At 47.3% G+C, this 16,180-nt stretch overlaps 1 protein-coding gene across 1 annotated transcript in view; it reads left to right on the top strand.

Moving 5' to 3' along the window:
• Positions 1-16,180, top strand: part of ttc28 (tetratricopeptide repeat domain 28) — an 842,907-nt gene that overhangs the window by 558,073 nt on the left and 268,654 nt on the right. The window lies entirely within an intron of this gene.

Below are 16,180 nucleotides of genomic sequence, written 5' to 3'. Positions count from 1 at the left end.
GCTGCGCCCTGGAGTGGTATGCTTCTTTCAAGGACCCGACCTGCCGCAGATGTTCCCTCGCAAGTCGGGGCCTTGCCGGATGCTGGGCCGCCACGCTTGCCGCTCCTTTTGCTTTTAGTAGGGCGAACACAGCAATGAATATCTTACCACACTTCCTCTGTCAGTTACAAATGTTGCCAATCAAAGTTCCTGCCCAACAATTTCAGCACTTGGACAATCGGATCTCCAAGTTCCTCTGGGCAGACAAGAGACCACAAATACACATCAAGCATATTTATTCCCAACACAAGAAGGGTGTCTCAACCTTCCAGACTCCATACACTATTACTGGGCAGCCTTACCCCAAGGACTTCTAGCCTGGTCATCTGCCTGCTAGCAAATCCCATGGCTAAGAATATAGAGTAATGAGGTCTTCCTGCCAGCTATTCTACGCAGCAACTTCGTAGACTCTCGGAACAGACCAAAAAGATACAGGACACCTGCATTGTTTCCCTAAGCCTCTCTGCTTGATGGGGTTCCTTCACCTCCTGGAAGATCCCAAAGGGTCTTTAAGCCCTCTTCCCAAAGAGCAGCCACGGGATATCCTGAACAGGTGTGCCAAGTGGATTCAAAACCTGGCGTGGCAGTGAGGTCACCAAACTCAGCCAACACCTCTTTGAGAGCCAAATTATGCCCTTCTATCAGCTTGCTGACAGATTTAACCCCCACTCAGAATAAACAATATCCAGAACCCAGCAATACTTTGCAAATTTCATATGAGGCAGATCATCTTCTTCAGACCCAAATCGACATCATCATCATCATCATCATCATCATAGGCAGTCCCTCGGGGTCGAGGATGACTTGCTTCCAAACTAAAAATGAGTACTCAGGTGACTGATGAACTCACTTTAAACGGTGGAACATGCCTGTGCATGAATTTTTTTAACGTGGGATGGCCGTTGCATACCAGCCACCACACGGGCTTGACGGAGCATGGTCTTAGTCCAGTGGCAAGGGGATCCAAGACGACTGGAGACCCGGCTCTGCCACATGTGCCAATATATACATACAGACCCAAACATACTCCTACTGTCCTCCTTCCTTCCTCCTTCCCACAGGACCTCTCTCTATGGCAGTAATGTCCAATAGCGAGGCTGTGAGGTCGTGAGACTCACACTGCGTACTATGAATTCCACATAGACACACGCACCATGTTTACCTCTGTGAATTTGTGCCTTGGATCAAGACTTAGGCCAGCCTCCTAACCCTGCCGCTGTAACCTCATTGGAGGTGCAGTAGAAGCCCTGCCACAATCCTGGCCAGATTACGGCCATGGAACATAGCAGTTCTGAGGAAGTTCCTGGCCTTAGGCTACTGGGCCATCTCTGACCACTTCCGTGTATCACACACCACCCACATAGCTCATTCCCTTCCAACTCTACTTCCTTCTCTGTCTGCACCTCGAATAAACTCTTCCCCCAAGTCTCTTACAACTGCACTTTGAAACTCCCAGGAAGGTATTTGACACTGTCTCACAAAACACACTGATTCATGCATGCTGACAGAATGGATAGCAAACTGTTAGGCTGGAATGATACGTGATTGAAAAGTAGACTACAGAGTGTGGTATTGTGTGGGCTGATGCCAGAGTAGAAACCGGTTGCCAGTAAAATCCAATAGGGGATCAATGCTGTGGCCACTGTTTGTAAGTTTCATAAAAACAGAGGACAAAATATGATGTAAGATGTCCAAATCTGTAGATAATATCACGTTGTTAGCAGAGGTAAATGCTGCTAACTAGCTTGTGATAGTCCAAAGGGATTCGAGATAGATTAGGTTCATTGGACAGAGAAGTGGTGGATTCGATGAAGACAAGTGTAAAGTCATGAGATTAGGTAGAAATGAGATTGTGGATTATATATTAAATGACAAGGTGTTTAAGCTAACAGTGCAGCAAAGAGATCTTGGGGTTTTGATGGATAGATTATTAAAACTGTTGGTTCAGTGTTTACAGGCATTGACAAAAGCAAATAAAATGTGGAGTTGCCTGAGGAGATTAAAAATTCCATTACCGATTATTGGAATCTGGGAACATGGTTGAGCTTGTGACTTGTAAGACTAAGGATATGAATTTGAAGTTGTTTCTGGCCTTGGTGAGACTGCAACTGGAGTACTGAGTTTAGGTCTGGTTTTTGTATTACCCTGTACAAGAAAGATGCAGACTTATTGGCCCCAAGTTTCCACACGCTACAAAGGGGTGCCCGTTTTTTGCGCCAAAAAGGGCGCCTGAAAAAAAACACGCGATTCTGGAGCGCTTTGCAGCTCCATGGCAGCTTAGCGCGGCGCCCAGGGGGCGGAGCCTACCACTCGCGCCGATTTTGTAAGTGGGAGGGGGCGGGTACCATTTAAATTAGTTTTTTTCGTGCCGGCAACGCTGCGCGTGCGCGTTGGAGCGTTCGCGCACGCGCAGTGTGAAGGAAATATTGGCACTCGGCCATTTTTGTAGTTCTTTGTAGCTGTTTAATTTTTGAACATTTTTTAATAAAAGCACATTGCCCTTCCATGATCAGCACTGAGGCTTCTTGCAGCAGTGAGAAGGCTGCAGGAAGCCTCAGAAGTTGAGGCAGCCGTTTCCCGATGGCCTCCCCCCCATGCCGTCGGGAACGGCTGTCTCCTCCTCCCTGCCTCCCCCCCGCTGCGGTCGGTCGGACCCTCACTCCATCCTCTTTCCCCCCCCCCTCCCCCCCCCCATGCCGTCGGGAATGGCTGTCTCCTCCTCCCTGCCTCCCCCCCGCTGCGGTCGGTCTGGCCCTCACTCCCTCCCCCCCCCCCCGCTGCGGTCGGTCAAGCCCTCCCTCCCTCCCGTTTGCGGGAACGACGCCACACCGCTGAGCTGACTGAACCTGCCTGAAGCACTTTCACACAGGTAGGAAGATGGTTTATTTAATCTTTTCTTTGCTTATAAATGTTTATTCAGGTTGGATTTATTTGTATAATATTTGTATAAGTATAAATAAGGATTTATTATAGAATTTAATGACTTCTCTCCCCTCCCTCCCCCCCCCACCCACCTCGTTCCGGACGCCTAATTTGTAACCTGCGCCTGATTTTTTTCTACAAAAATCTTCACTTGCTCCATTCTAAGTTAGTTTGGAGTACGTTTTCACTGTGGAAACTTTGAAATCAGGTGTCAGTGGCCGGACACGCCCCCTTTTGAAGAAAAAATTCTGTTCCAAATTGAAACTGTTCTACCTGACGAGAACTGCAGAAAAAAAAATGTGGAGAATTGCGATTTCTAAGATAGTCCGTTCTCCACCAGTTGCTCCTAAAAATCAGGAGCAAATCATGTGGAAACTTGGGGCCATTGGAGGGAGACTGATTTTTTAAAATTTATTCACAGGATATGGGCATTGCTGTCAAGGCCAGCATTTATTTCCCACCCCTGTTGCCCTTGAGAAGGTGGTGGTGAGCCACCTTCTTGAACCGCTGCAGTCTGTGTGGTGAAGGGGCTCCTACAGTGCTATTAGGTAGGGAGTTACAGGATTTTGACCCAACGACAATGAAGGAATGGCGATATATGTCCAAATCAGGATGGTGTGTGACTTGGAGGAGAGCTTCCCATGAGCCTGCTGCCCTTGTCCTTCTAGGTGGTAGAGATCGCGGGTTTCGGAGGTGCTGCCGAAGAAGCCTTGGCGAGTTGCTGCAGTGCATCTTGTAGGTGGTACACACTGCAGAGGTAAAGGAAATGAATGTTTAAGCTGGTGGATGGGGTGCTAATCAAGTGGACAAACGAGATGCCTATTTTTAAAAACACAAATAATTACAGATACATTAGTCTTGCATCAAAAATTGGCAAGGTAATGGAATCGGCTATGAGGGACAAAACTGAGGATGACCTATCCGAAGGTAACCTAATGGCAGCCAAAATGGTTTTAGTAGGAGGAGCAATCTTATCTGACCAATTTCCTTAACATTTTTTAAAAATAGCTTGTTCTGTAAATAGTTATATACAGGTAGAACATCCTGAAACTGGAAACCTTAAGACCGAGGCCATTCCGGTTTTTGGGCTTTTCCGGATTTTGGAGAAGAAATCCGATGTTCTGAATCCGTAAACCCCTGGGCCGAGTTTTGGGTATTTCTGGATTTCGGAGAAGAAGTCTAACCTCCCGAATCCAGAACCCTTGGGCTGAGTTTCGGGAATTTCCAGATTTCGGAGCATTACATCTGACCTCCAGAATCCGGCAACCTTGAGGCCGGGCCGAACCACTCCTGTTTGCATATTTTTTGGATTCATGTTTGGAAAAAGGTATGTACAGCTTAAAAGTCCGGTTTTTGGGAAATATTTCCGGATTCCGGACTCTTGCAATCTGCGCAATGTCCAGTTTTCGGACAATTCCGGTTTGTAGAGCTCCAGATTTCGGACCTTCTACCTGTACTGCGCTCAGACCCATGCTTGTTGGCCTGGCTCCTGATGAGCTGTCACGCACAACTGCATGCAACCCGAAAATAAATGTGTCGAGATTCACAAAGGCTTACAACTAAGAAGACCACCGTTTACTCAGTGAATGGTGAACAATTAGCGAGAGATGAGGCTGAAAGAGACCTTGGAGTTACCATCAACACCTACCATGTCCAGTTATTGTTTGGCAGCAATCAACTAAGCAGACTAAATGCTGAGCTGTATAATGCTCTGGTCAGGGTACTCTTTCAGCATTGTGTTAACTTCTGATCAGGCCTCCACTCATAAGAACATAAGAAATAGGAGCAGGAGTAGGCCCCACGGCCCATCGAGCCTGCTCTGCCATTCAATAAATTTGTGTCTGATCATCAACCTCAACTCCACTTTCCTGCCCGATCTCCACATCTCTTGATTCCCTTAGTGTCCAAAAATCTATTGATCTAAGTCTTCAAAATAATCAACAACTGAGCATCTACAGCCCACAACTGTCTGAAGTAGAGAATTCCAAAGATTCACAACATTCTGAGTGAAGAAATTTCTCCTCATCTCAGTTCTAAATGGTCGACTCCTTATCTTGGGACTATGACCCCTACTTCGAGACACTCCAGCCAGCAAGGCCCTGCAATGTGATCAATACTTGAAATGGTCTTTCAGGTTGGGTACTTGGAATCCATTAAGAAGCTGTTAGACGCTGTGGTGATGCAATGTGCTTGTCAGTTAATGAATGAGCGCTTGTACTTATTGTGTACTTGGAAAGCATGCACTCCCATGTTCCGCCACCAGGGAGCGCATCCCCTGAAGTCCCAAAGGATCCCAACATCCCTTGGGAGCACTGTATATAAGCTGGCCCCTAAGGCTTGTTCCTCACTCTGGACTGTCTTAATAAAAACTGAGGTCACTGTTACTTTAACCTCCCTGTGTGCAGTCTCATCTGTGTTAGGAACACAATAACTGGCGACGAGTATACGAATCCAATGCAAAGATGCAGCAAACTGTGGGCATCCTGGAGAAGTTCTCAGAGGGTGAGGACTGGAAGCTTATGTCAAATGGCTAGACCAGTACTTTGTAGCCAAAGAGCTGGACGGAGAAGGAAGCGCTGCAAAAAGGAGAGCGGTCCTCTTCACGATCTGCGGGGCACCGACCTACAGCCTCATGAAGAATCTTCTGGCTCTGGTGAAACCCACAGATAAGTCATATGAGGAGCTGTGTACACTGGTTTGGGAGCATCTTTACCCGAGGGAGAACGTGCTGATGGCGAGGTATCGGTTCTACACGTGCCAGCGATCTAAAGGTCAGGAAGTGGCGAGCTACGTCACCGAGCTAAGGTGACTTGCAGAACAATGTGAGTTTGATGGCTACCTGGAGCAAATGCTCAGAGACTTTTTTTCTACTGGGTATTGGCCACGAGACCACCCTACGAAAACTTTTGACTGTAGAGACACTGACCCTCAGTAAGGCCATTGCGATAGCACAGGCGTTTATGTCCACCAGTGATAACACCAAATAAATCTCTCAGTACACAAGTGCTAGCAATGTTCATAAATTAACTGGAACTGTGTTTGCGAGCGGAAATGTACAGGGCAGAAACCACGAGTCTGCAACTGCCAGCAGGCCTCAGGTGACCCAGATGACTGAGTCCCCAACAAAGGATAAATGCAAGGCAATTCACACCTTGTTGGCGTTGTGGAGGCTTCCATTCAGCCTCTTCTTGCCGCTTCAAAGGGTACGTTTGCAAGAGCTGTGGAACAATGGGGCACCTCAAACGAGCTGCAAGCTCTGCAAAACCTGCTAACCACCACGTGGCAGAGAAAGATCGGTCCATGGTGAGCATTTCGAGCCTCAGAGAGAGGAGGCAGATGCTGAAGTACACGAGGTGCACACATTTTCGATGAAATGTCCACCTATAATGCTAAATGTAAAATTGAATGGCTTACCAGTAGCCATGGAACTGGACACTGGCGCCAGCTAATCCATCATGAGTAAAAAGATGTTTGCGAGACTCTGGTGCAACAAGGCATTCAGACCAGCCCTGAGCCCCATCCACACGAAACTGAGAATGTACACCAAAGAGCTTATCACTGTCCTGGGCAGCGCCATAGTCAAGGTCACCTACGAGGGCACGGTGTATGAACTGCCACTCTGGATTGTCCCAGGCGATGGCCCCACACTGCTTGGAAGGAGCTGGCTGGGCAAAATCTGCTGGAACTGGGATGACATCCGAGCGCTATCACATGTCGATGAGGCCTCATGTATCCAGGTTCTTAACAAATTTCCTTCCCTTTTTGAGCCAGGCATTGGAAACTTTTCCGGAGCGAAGGTGCGGATCCACTTGGTCCCAGAGGCATGACCCATTCACCACAAGGCGCGAGCGGTACCTCACATGATGAGGGAGAGAGTGGAAATCGAGCTGGACAGGCTGCAACGCGAGGGCATCATCTCCCTAGTGGAATTCAGCGAGTGGGCCAGCCCGATTGTTCCAGTACTCAAAAGCGATGGCACGGTCAGGATTTGCGGCGATTATAAAGTAACTATTAATCGTTTCTCGCTACAGGACCAATACCCGCTACCTAAGGCAGACGACCTATTTGCGACGCTGCCAGGAGGCAAGACGTTCACCAAGCTCGACCTGACTTCGGCCTACATGACCCAGGAGCTGGAGGAGTCTTCGAAGGGCCTCACCTACATCAACACGCACAAGGGACTGTTCATCTACAACAGATGCCCATTTGGAATTCGGTCGGCTGCAGCGATCTTCCAGAGAAACATGGAGAGCCTACTCAAGTCGGTACCACGCATGGTAGTTTTTCAGGACGACATATTGGTCACGGGTTGGGACACCGTCGAGCACCTACAAAACCTGGAGGAGGTCCTGCAGCGACTGGATCGCGTAGGGCTGCTGCTGAAGAGGTCAAAATGCGTCTTCATGGCAACAGAAGTGGAGTTTTTGGGGAGAAAGATCACGGTGGACGGCATTCGGCCCACAGATGCCAAGACAGAGGCTATCAGAAACGCGCCCAGGCCACAGAACGTCATGGAGCTGCGGTCGTTCCTGGGACTCCAACTATTTTGGTAACTTCCTACCGGGGTTAAGCACCCTCTCAGAGCCTCTACATGTGTTATTGCGTAAAGGTGAGAACTGGGTATGGGGAAAAAAACCAAGTAATTCCTTTTGAGAAAGCCAGAAACATTTTATGCTCCAACAAGCTGCTTGTATTGTATAACCCGTGCAAAAGACTTGTGCTAGCATGTGATGCGTTGTCGTACAGAGTCAGGTGTGTATTACAACAAGCTAATGTTGCGGGGAAGTTGCAACCTGTCACCCATGCTTCCAGGAGCTTGTCTAAGGCCGAGAGGGCCTACAGCATGATTGAGAAAGAGGCATTAGCGTTTGTGTTCGGGGTAAAGAAAATGCATCAATACCTGTTTGGCCTCAAATTTCAGCTGGAAACCAATTACAAGCCCCTCATATCGCTGTTCGCTGAAAACAAGAGGATAAAACAAAGGTGGGCACTCGCGATATCAGCGTATAACTATACCATTCGCCACAGGCCAGGCACCGAGAACTGTGCGGATGCTCTTAGTCGGCTACCATTGCCCACCACGGGGGTGGAAATGGCGCAGCCTGCAAACTTGTTGATGGTGGCGCAGCCCGCAGACTTGTTGATGGTCATGGAAGCGTTTGAAAATAATAAATCTTCTGTCACAGCCTGCCAGACTAGGACTTGGACCAGCCAAGATCCTCTGCTGTCCCTAGTAAAAAAACTGTGTACTGCATGGGAGCTGGGCCAGCATCCCTGTTGAAATGCAAGACCTAATGAAGCTGTTCCAGCGGCGAAAGGACGATTCAGGCAGACTGCCTGTTATGGGGCAACCGCGTAGTGCTACCCAAAAAGGGCAGGGAGATGTTCATCTTGGATCTCCACCGCACAAACCCGGGCATAGTAATGATGAAAGCGTAGCCAGATCCCACGTGTGGTGGCCCGGTATCGACTCTGACTTAGAGTCCTGAGTACGGCAATGCAGCGTGTGTTTTCAGTTGAGCAACGCGCCCAGAGAGGCACCACTAAGTTTGTGGTCCTGGTCCTCCAGACCATGGTCGAGGATCCATGTCGACTTTGCGAGCCCGTTTCTCGGTAAAATGTTCCTGGGGGTGTTGGATGCTTTTTCAAAATGGATTGAATGTGAAATAATGTCGGGAAGCACCGTCACCGCCACCATTGAAAGCCTGAGGGCCATGTATGCCACCCACGGCCTGCCTGACATACTGGTCAGTGACAACGGGCCATGTTTCACCAGTGCCGAATTTAAAGAATTCATGACCCGCAATGGGATCAAACATGTCACCTCGGCCTCGTTTAAACCAGCCTCCAGTGGATGGGCAGAGCGGGCAGTACAAACAATCAAACAGAGCCATAAATGAGTCACAGAAGGCTCACTCCAAACCCGCCTGTCCCGAGTACTGCTCAGCTACCGCACGAGACCCCACTCGCTCACAGGGGTGCCCCCGGCTGAACTACTCATGAAAAGGACACTTAAAACCAGACTCTCGCTGGTTCACCCCAACCTGCATGATCAGGCAGAGAGCAGGCGGCAGCAACAAAATGTAAACGATGGTCGCGCCACTGTGTCACGGGAAATTGATCTGAATGACCCTGTGTATGTGCTAAACTATGGACATGGTCCCAAGTGGATTGCGGGCACGGTGATAGCTAAAGAAGGCAGTAGGGTGTTTGTAGTCAAACTAGACAATGGACAAATTTGCAGAAAGAACCTGGACCAAACGAGGCTGCGGTTCACAGACTGCCCTGAACAACCCACAGCAGACACCACCTTTTTCAAGCCCACAACACGCACCCAAAGGATCAACGACACCACCCCGGACCAGGAAATCGAACCCATCACGCCCAACAGCCCAGCAAGGCCAGGCTCACCAAGCAGCCCTGCAGGGCCAACAACACGCCAGCCCAGCGAGGGCACAGCCAACACACCAGAACAGACATTTGTACCGAGGCTGTCCACCAGGGAAAGAAAGGCTCCCGACCGCCTCACCTTGTAAATAGTTTTCACTTTGACTTTGGGTGGGGAGTAATGTTGTGTATCTGTAAAGCATGCACTCCCATGTTCCGCCACCAGGGAGCGCATTCCCTGAAGTCCCAAGGGAGCCCAGCATCCCTTGGGAGCACTGTATATAAGCCAGCCCCTAAGGCCTGTTCCTCACTCTGGAGTGTCTTAATAAAGACTGAGGTCACTGTTACTTTAACCTCCCTGTGTGCAGCCTCATCTGTGTTAGGAACACAATACTTATCTTAATGATTTACATTTGCACCCAGTACCCCTCTGCCTTCGATACTGCAGCTTGTTAGGTCCACAAACAAGTGGGTGTCCAGTAACATGCGAAGTCAGGAAGTTTATACTTCGAACTGCCGCAGATGTGAAGCGCTTTGTGGTATCCCCTAAGCTCTGGAATTTCCTCCTTAAACCTCTCTGCCTCTTTCCCTCTCTCCTCCTTTAAGATGCTGCTTAAAACTTGCCTCACATTTGGTCACCTGTCCTCCGATCTCCTTATCTGACTTGGTGTCAAACTTTGCCTGATAACGCTCCTGTGAAGCGCCTTGGGATGTTTTACTTGTTTAAAGGCGCTATATAAATACAAGTTGCTATTGTTGTTGCAGCAGATAATGAAAAAACATTTACTACCAGCTGCAATTTTTAAAGATAAAAATATTAGGAGAGTGTCATTGGCGGAGACCAAGAAATGATGTAACTGTCTGTCCACATGATCTTGACACAGGGAGAACAGAAGATAATGTTATTTCATTATTTCTGTTGCAATGGTTTTCTATATCGTATGTAATAGGAAATGAAGGATACAAAATAAAAGAAGATTTATTAATATAGCTGCTTATCATACATTCAAGATACCACATAGCACTTTCATCAGGCCCAGCTCCTTCTCATCAAGGTCGCAAAACTGATTTCAGCTACAGTTTATTGGAAGCTGAATCTAATTGAGATTGGCTTTTATCGCAAATGAAGAAGTAACTTACATTTATATAGCCTCGCTACCTCAGGACATCCAAAAGCGCTTTACAGCCAATGAAGCACTTTTGGAGTGCAGTCACTGTTGTACTGTAGGAACCTTTCCCTACCGCCACCACAAGACTCTGCAGCTTGCTCCTAGATATCTAGTGACTCCCAGAGGAAATGCAGCAGCCAGTTTGCACACAGCAAATTCCCACTAATAGCAATGAGATACCTGACGAAATCATGTTTGTGTTGTTTTTGAGAATAAACATTTGCTAGGAGAGCGGGGGGGGAAATCATGCCAAGGGATCTTTTACATCCATTTGAGACGGCATACGGGACATCGCTTTAATGTCTCATCCCAAAGAGGGCACCTCTAAGAGTGCAGCACTCTCAGTATTCCACTGAAGTATCAATTTAGATTATACTCTCAAATCTCTGGAGTAGGACATGAACACCCAACCTTTTGAGTCGATATAAGAAGCAGAGGCTGGATAAACGGCTCAGTTGAAATCTTTTAAACCTCCTTGGCCTGGAGGATGAGAAAAGGCAGTTTGAAGATTTAGAGCAATCTTCTTGGTATCGATCAGTCCTCCAACTGGAGTAATTTCAAGAGCTGAGATTGACAGTATGCAAGCTTTGTGGGAAGGGGAGGAAGGGAGTGAAAAGGAGGGGGTCTGACTTGCACTGTGTATGGGGGCATCACTTGTTTGTTTTGAGTAGGGTAGGTGTGGCTTTTTTATAGCTAGGGGTGTTTACTTTTGCATGTATGGAAATTTGACTTTTATGTATATGGAGATGTGTGACACTTATTTGTATTGGGGCTCAATATTCTGAGCGGGAGGGCAACTGCGCACCTCGAGTCTCGTTGCCGAGAGCATGCAGAAAGCAAGCGCAGGCAGCGGAAGGAGTGTGCGGCAAACCAGACTCCCCACCCATCCTTTCCTTCAACCACTGTCTGCCCCACCTGTGACAGATACTGCAATTCCCATGTTGGACTGTTCAGTCACCTAAGAACTCACTTTTAGAGTGGAAGCAAGTCTTTCTCAATTTCGAGGGGCTGCCTATGATAATGATGATTGGGGCTCAATATTCTGCTTAATCAAGCAGGCCACTCGCTTGTTTTGACACAAGTATCCAGTTACTAACTCTGAAATGTTGGGCACTCTCTTTTATCTTACGCCAAATACATAAAAACATAAGAAATAGGAGCAGGAGTAGGCCATACAGCCTCTCGAGCCTGCTCCACCATTCAATAAGATCATGGCTGATCTTCTACCTCAACTCCACTTTCCCGCCCAATCCCCATATCCCTTGATTCCCTTAATGTTCAAAAATCTATCGATCTCAGTCTTGAAAATACTCAACAACTGAGATCTACAGCACTGAAGTAGAGAATTCCAACCCTCTGAGTGAAGAAATTTCTCCTCATCTCAGTTCTAAATGGTCGACACCTTATCTTGGGACTATGACCCCTAGTTCTAGACACTCCAGCTAAGGGAAACAGCCTCTCACTATCTGCTCTGTCAATCCCTCTAAGAATTTTATACGTTTCAGTGATATCATCTGTCATTCTTCTAAACTCCAGAGTATATAGATCCTTTGTGCTCAATATTTGGGCTAGAAATTTGCCGACTTTGTGACTGGGTTTTTGGCGATATTTCACCATATTTGGTGAAAAACCGGTTGACGGGAACTTCGGGTACCTTTTTGCGGCAGCACTTTCCATGTACCGCTGGGGAGAGGAGCGCCGCCGCCGTGCAAGACGCGAAATAGCATTTTCGCCCGAAGTTTGGCGCTCTCCGCACCCGTATTCTGCGCCCAGAATATCGACAGAGTAAAACCTGTCATGCAGCCCTGCCAGCAGCGGTAAGTATGAAGACCTGCAAAAAAGGTAAGTTAAAGTTATTATTTTTAAATTCTTTTTCAACGTAAGGGTTTTGTGAATGTTTTGTGAATTGTTTTTTCTCCAATTTTTTTGTGAGGTGTTTTCCCCCTTCCCAAGGCGCCTCTTGCAGCGCTATCGGCTTCGGTCTAAAGTTGCCGAAATTCGCGGTTTGCGCTGCGAATCCTCGTGCAATGCCGATTTTTACCGCTGCACAAATTAAAGGCTGAATATCTGGCCTACCAACGGTAGCGAAGCGAAAATGGTAATGTTGGCAAAAACGAATTTCTAGCCCAATCTCTCCTCATACGACAACCCTCTCATACCAGGAATCAGTCTAGTGTACCGACCTTCCACCCCCCTCATATCCTTCCTTCGGTAAGGAGACCAAAACTGTACACAGTACTCAGTGTTGCCTCACCAAAGCCCTATAGAATTACAGCAAGGCATCTTTAGTCTTGTATTCCAACTTCCTTGCAATAAAGGCTAACATACAATTTCCCTTCCTAATTGCTTGCTGTGCATGTTGACATTCTGTGATTTGTGTACAAGGACATTAGGGGCAGTGGCAGAAAGTCTACAGTTGGCCAGTGTCGCTGAGCTAGGAAGGGAGAAATTATCCACGGTCCTTATTACTATTGAGTTATTGGAAATTGTGCATGTTTGTGCGCCCACGTGCTCGCATGTGTTTGTTGGACATTGGGTGAGGCCAGGATAGGGTGCAGCTGTGTTGTTCCCGAAAATCGAATAGCTTGCTGGTGTTCGCTTTCTAGGCTCACACACAAGGACAACAATTTTGTCAGCTGTGGTGTGGTAGGAGTAGACAGCGGCCTCAAACCCTGCTCCTGTCTTCATCTGAGTCCAAGTGCAAATGATTTTGCCCTGATTGGGCTTGTTAAGCCCGCCCTGCGAGATTCCCGGCCAATTAAAAAGAAGCGGGTCTGATGACGTCATATGATGAAGCGTCATCAGTCGCTTTCCTTAAAGGGACCATGTCCACATTCATTTAGACAGTTGTGCTGTCGGCGTTCTACAGCATTGATTGTGAGGTGGAGCATGGCAGCGAGGAAGATTGAGAAGAGGGTTGGGGCGATGACGCAGCCCTGTTTGACCCTGGTCCAGATGTGGATTGGGTCTGTGGTGGATCCGCTGGTAAGGATCACAGCCTGCATGTCGTCGTGGAGCAGGTAGAGGATGTGACAAACTTTTGGGGGCATCCAAAACGGAGGAGGACCCTCGTGGTGTCCCACCCTCCCTTACCCTTAATGGCTGTCGGTCCCACCTGTGGCAGGGACTGTGACTCTCGTATTGGACTGTTCAGCCATCTTAGGACTCATTCTAAGAGTGGAAGCAAGTCTTCCTCATTTCCAAGGGGCTGCCTATAATGATGACAGCATTGAGGTGCTGCAAACACTGATGAGCACTGCAGAGAGCTTGCACCCCGGAGGTTCTCTTCCCTTCCAATGGACGCAAGAGACTACCCCAGGACATCAACGCAGCCTGGTTGCATATTGTACAGGAGGGCACAAGCAGGGATGTCATCAAGAGGACCTGGCTGAAATGGTGCAAACCTTTCAGTGATTACAGTAGATCACGAAACGTTACTGCAAAGTCACACACTACCTCATCCTGCTGTGCCACTCATCACATTCCCATCATTCTGCCTTCCCTACCCTCCTACTGCACATTCTTACTCTCACCAACTTACCTTGCACCTCCACCCATTCCTCTCAATCTATTTTGTCACTTCCCCATCTCACTAGCCAACCACTCAGACTCACCCTCATCCTTGTCCAATCATTCAAACTAACGGCACACAAGGATAGACACATGGGTGATTTTGTGAATGTTTGTGTAAAGTTTCTGTTAATGTGTTGTCAAGCATTGAAATCTTTATTTTTACCACCTTGCCTTCTTGGACAGATTTGTGTGCACCTTTGAAAGTGTCTTAGTGAGTTCCAGTGAACGGTAAGACATAATGCGCCACCCCCCCGCCCCCCCCAATGGCGATGAGTGTGAAAGGAATGGCTTTGGACATTGGACATTGTCGGGATGCTTTATGGTGTTGGTGTGGAGTGGTGCCAACCTGGCGTATCATGTGGCAGCCAGGGTGTACAGTGTTCAGTGAAGCAAATCTGGACATGGTGAGGCTATCAATGGTGTCCCGGGCAGCAATATGCAGGGGTGATGATGCCCTGTGTCCAGTGCAGCATCATTTGATTGTGGAGAAGGTTGGCGCAGATGTTGGTGCTGCTAGTGCGCCTGGTGACGCTGGTGTTGGGGCTGATCGTGTTGGGAATCTGAGGACCAAGTTGAGATTTTTTCAAGGGAACTGATGCTGATGAAATAGATGGCAGGTGAGTTTGAGATGACAGAAGCGATCTGTCAATGGTGAGAGAGGTTGTTCCAATGAGGTGACACGAGGTCGAGAATTTGCTCCAAACACTTGCTAGCTGCATAAAGGTCAATCTGTCTTCTAAATGTAGTAAGCAACTTCCAACCTTGGAAAGTGAAGACCCACAAAATGGTAGCTTTCATAGACCATTTGCAGCTGACACAACACCCGACCTAATTACCTGACGTGGACTGTGGTCTGGGAAACGAGGTAAAAATCTGGTAAAAAGGTAAGTACATGGTAAAATCCTGCTTAACTACCTTTTTAACAAGCTTTTCACTAGCTAAATTGGCTGACCTATTTGGTGTCAGCTCTGTTCAGGAATGACAGACCCGACACTTCGGAAACTGACAAGGAGGCGGGTTTACAGCGGGATACCGACCCGCTGTCAATCTTTTTGAGTTTGACAGCAGACCCGCCTCCAAACCCGCACTCTCAGCATCGGCAAAATTCCGGCCAGATTGTGGTCAGTTGGTGAGCAGGTGGTCTGGTAGAGCTGTGTACCAACACGGGGCAGCATCTTCAGGAGAGGGAAAACTTACCAGAACAACAGAAAAGACAACTTTTTAATTTTGCTTTTATATCATTTCAATTCGCTCGGAGAATTCTCCTCCTTGATACTGATCTGTTTCGCAGAGAGGGATGTGCATGCTGCAGCACTCACCTGCTTTCATTTAGTATGATGGATCATGTAATTAGGGGGGGCTCACTACAGCCCCCCCCCCCCACCCCACCCCACAGGTAATGTTCACCCTTGCCAGAAACTGTATAGTGTATTCAAGTTCCATAATGCTCTGCCAAGTACAACAAGACCAATGCAAATTAAGAAATTTAGAAGCTACAGAATTCCAACTATCCCTGAGAAATATGTTTAGTTCATTGGAGATACATATATGTCTTGTGGAATTCATCTGTACATGCTAATGTTATATATTCATGTTGGTTATAATCCAATTTATTGCCATATGGCCTGTCATATTGTATCAAATATTCCATCGACAATAACCACCAGTATGATTGTGGCAACATTCAGCTTGCCAGCACTTAAATATCAACTGCTGCTCAGAGATTCGTGTTCCCAGCTGATACAATTGAGCCTTGACAAATACATATCTAGTTTACTCAGAAATAACCGTAGAGTCAAAATTTCTGTAAACTACAGGCATATCAACTTCTTACTATACAGTACAACAATTAAATTTAAACAGGAACAACAATGAAACCTGATATAAACCTATAGTGAAGAATAATTTGACCAGAATTCTAAATTGTGCTGCTATTTCTGGGGTTATTTGGCAATGCATTTTTTTTTTAAGATAATTGGATGGTATTTATTCCCGAATCTAGAAGTATTAAGCATGTACAAGGAATCCTATTGATTAAGAAGGAAGAGTACTTTGCAAATTTATACAATGGAAGCTTTGTTCATTGAATT

This window comes from Pristiophorus japonicus, chromosome 8 (assembly GCF_044704955.1).
Source record: "Pristiophorus japonicus isolate sPriJap1 chromosome 8, sPriJap1.hap1, whole genome shotgun sequence".
Taxonomy (NCBI): domain Eukaryota; kingdom Metazoa; phylum Chordata; class Chondrichthyes; family Pristiophoridae; genus Pristiophorus; species Pristiophorus japonicus.
This window is presented reverse-complemented; position numbering and strand designations above follow the sequence as displayed.